This window comes from Triticum aestivum, chromosome 2D, assembly GCF_018294505.1.
Source record: "Triticum aestivum cultivar Chinese Spring chromosome 2D, IWGSC CS RefSeq v2.1, whole genome shotgun sequence".
Lineage (NCBI taxonomy): Eukaryota > Viridiplantae > Streptophyta > Magnoliopsida > Poales > Poaceae > Triticum > Triticum aestivum.
In genome coordinates, this window is record NC_057799.1 from 52,800,779 (window position 1) to 52,804,989 (window position 4,211).

Genomic DNA, 4,211 nt, shown 5'->3' on the forward strand with positions numbered 1-4,211 from the left:
GAGCAGCTCGCGGGAATGGCGCGCTCGGGGCGGTGCGGGTGGGCTCGCCGTCGCTCTCGCCAAAGATCTCACCGCCAGAATTAGCTGAGGCACCGAGCCTGAAAATGGACGGGGAACAGAGCGCAGGATCCCATCGGCCTGTCCCGTCCATCTAATCTACGCCTACGCTGCTTGCTCGCTCGGTCGCTCACTCTGATGCCATCAGCAGCACACGCCAAGCACTCAAGCCAACATCAGGTGATTAATTAACCAGCACTGCTCTTTAATTAGTGGTTTTAGCGGTGGCTGCCGTCACCGGTGCATTCTGATTAGTGGTTTAGTTTAGTCGGTGGAAAATCTAGAAGAGATCGCCGTCGGCTCGTCGCGAGGTGGCTGCTTTTCAGGCCCGGATTTGTGATTTATCTCCTCTGTGTTTTATTCCTCTGCTCTAGTGGAGATTCTGCTTCGGTCGCAAGTGATCCTGATTTGTTTTCCTTCACCGCCAGGGAATGGAATTACGAATATCTTTTTATCGCCCATGATGGACCGAAAATGACCGGCGAACGATCGCGATTAGTGCTTGCAAGATCGATCTCCTCGAGATTTATTCCTTGTTTTTGTTCAGACAACGGACGACACACTTTCTTACCGTCGCCGTCCCTGCGGGCCCTTTTCACCGACGAGGTAAGAACATATTCTTTTATTAGTAGTGCTGATTTGTACATGATCGTCGTAGTATTATAGTATGTTCTTGCGGTCACGGAAGCATGTGCGCGGATCGTAGGCGACAATCAGGTGATGTCGTGATCCGGCCTCGACGACGACGAGGACGGACGTACCCTCCGCTGACCTCGAGCACAGGTCCGTCCAAATGCGTATTCCAAACACGACCAACCGCACGGCATGCGGATCTTCCACGCCGTCTGCTCCGGTGGCCACCGCTGCGATCCATCGCTCCGGCGGCACGGCGTCGGTCAAAAAGCGCATTTTCCCTCCGACAGACAAGCCCATGGTTTCCCCTGCGAACCATCATCGTGCGGATTTTCCAGTGGTCTGAGCTCACTGTAAAATTTCCCGGTGGCCTTTTTTCTTTTCGAAACGGATTTTCCCAATGGTCTGATGAGGTCTCTGTCGTGTAGACCAGGCGTTGGACACACGGGCGGTTTCTGAATACGCCACACAGACACAGGGAGCAGCACGAGAGCACGCAGCGATCCGGCGACCCGATCACAGTATTATGCTCCTACCACCAGATCGATCGCCACGCGAAAGCCGAGCAAGGTTGACGGATTCGGCCGGTTTGTCAGCGCTGAAAAATACAGGAGCAAGCAGCTGCCCAGGCCGACCCAACCACCCCAATTAAAACTCCAACCGCATCGCTATTCGCTACACACTAGTCAGCACAGCACAGCACAGCAGGGTTATGCAAATCGAACGCAAGCTCACTGACCGACTGACTGTACCGATCGATTAAACTAGTACGTGCAGTCCCAGTAGCAGCGACCGAGACGACGACATGCACATATGATACTACTGTATGGTATGCAGTGGCAGCGGCAATTCGGCATGGGTTTTAGTTTAATCGGGACGAGACGACATCCCATGAGGCATTCCCTCGTAGTAATCGATTGCCCGCGAGCGACGACTTCCCGTGACGCCCATGGGGTCCAGCAGCCACTCGATTGCCTCCACTAACGCTCGTGCTTTTGGTTACTCCATCTACGGGCAGTAATAATCTATGGATTATGTATGGATGGATCATGGATTTGATGGATAGGTGGATCTTTGAACTGTTCTTGCCTGGCTAGGTCAGGGTCCACTGGAAATTTGAAAAGCGGTTGAAAGTTTATGCCTGTTCATTCAAATGATCTTTCTTTTAGCTTTACGGGAAGTGGTCTTTCTAAAACCCAGTCATGCACCCGGGACGCAGTCTGCATAATAAAGCAGCACTTGGATTGTGTAGCCGATCACGTAGACAGTCACAGCACTTTTCACATAGAGGAAAAAGTAGTAGATTCAATTATGCTAATGCACACAATAACAATTTCGTTTCTGACGTTTCAACCGTTTTGGCAGCATCTACGTACTCCAGCTGAGAATGTACGTACGCCTTCAGGTCAGTCCTGCTGACCACGCAGACGCAGCCGCAAGAAATATATATATATATATATATATATATATATATATATATATATATATATATATATATATATAGACACACAAGCCTAGTAGGTGGCAATTTGTTTGGCATGCTAACCTATTTATGACGGCATGACGATCTCACCTCGCCGTAAGCAGCCACCGTGCATTGTTTAACACTTCCAGACTCATGACACACCAGATCAACTCCATTATATACAATAATAGAACTCTTCATGTGATACTACGCCGTTTGACTTATCTCACCTGCTCCTCTCATCCACTAGCATAGCATCGGTCGTACACCACGACCCCGGAATAGATATACGAACCGGTCTGGCTATGGTCCAACGACAGCGACACAGTTGGGCTGAGATTAGCTCAGCGGGTGTTAATCAAGTGGAGATTTTTTTATCTGCTCATGGAATAGATTAATGAGCTGCATGCACTGCACCATGGTGATCAGCTTGGACCGTCTCCTTGTCGCTTACAGTAACTCCCTTTGACATCACGGGGAACAACATCCCCATCGATCCCAGCCCCGGCCTAGCTAGCCAGATCAATGCTCGCTCGCTGGGTACGTAGGGTACGCCCCAGAGCTCAAGTTTTCATGGACGCGACTGTCTATGTTCAGTGTTCAAATTTCAAACCCCCTCCTGTCTGTATATTCCTTCTGTCTGAGCTAGTGTTCAAATTTCAAACTGTGATGCAAAGGCGCCGCGACTAAATTATGCGCACGATTTTTTCTTCCTTTGGCCATGATAAACTATGCAGGCGACAGGGCAAAGCAGGTGACTGCATCATGGTGAGTGCAATGCAATACTACTACTGGGTATTTGTGAGAGTATATTGACATGGGTTTTGACTTTGGCCATGGGGCTGGTTGTCGTACCTCGTGGAGGGGCCTGCCTGCTGCGGGTGCGCCCGTCAGGAATCTGTTGGCAGCAGTAGCTGGACGTGCTTGTTGGTTTCCCGGAGGTCAGATGCGTGCCGATGATTCCTCCCATAATTTTACTGCCTGTTCCATTAGAATAGTCGCGAGCATAGCTAAGGACCAAAACGGTGGGAGCGATCGAGGGCGAGGCTTGGTTGCTTTTGTGCTTGCGTGTGCTGTCAGTCTGTCAGCGTCAAGTGTCAACGGGTTGAACGTTTCAGCCTACCCCATCTGACGGATACTGTGTGCCACGCCATCCCCAAAGAGATAAGATTGCACTGCACAACATTTGTGCCGAGATTTTATTCTGCTAGAAAAACATAACAGATACTCCGCCAAACGGGCCGGCACTGCACAACACGACCCGCAGGGGCACGTTTACTAAACGGGCTTTGCTGTGCCCGTCCGCGTGCTGCACGCTCTGGGCCAGTCACAACACATTTAGTAAACGGGCCAGCCTGTGCCATGTTTAGCACGTTGGGCCGCATGATTTTTAGCCTGCTCGGCTGTGTTTTAGGCTATTGCCTATTTTTAGGTCATATATAAAAATTCAAAAAATATATATAAAAAATAACGGCCGTGTTATGTCGGCTCGCATGACCAGCACGGCTCGTTTAGCCCAAGTCGTGGCATGCATGTGTGCTATCGGGCCGGCCCCGCTGGCACCACTTGTTTGGCCAACTCTGGATAGGAGCATTTCCAACAAGAACCCTCAGAACCCCCACAAACATCAACTTGTCCGGATGCTGCAATCCATCCAACACGGCCTGTACGACGCCATTTCACAACCCTCTCAATGACAGGTTGTTGTTTTTCATTGAATACTTCTGGCCCGCGCTATGACTCCTCCTCAAGAAGAGAAGTCATGTCTCGGGCAACTTAGTTCTCCTCCTAGTGGTGTATTCTTCTTTTGTCATAGTCGTCCTCTACTGCTCGGTCGATGTCCGATTGGTCAAAGTCTTCCTCGTTGGCAACTCCATCCACCCCGACTATGCTCTTTTTGCCTCTCCTCACGATAACATCTCGGCTTGTCGGGCCAGTTATGTAGAAGCATTGTGCCATGTCCTTAGCGAATACCCAAGGATCATACTGGGCGGCAGTGGCGGAGCTTCATGGGGGCTAACCTGGGCCATCCCCCCCACCCCACCCAGCTCACAAA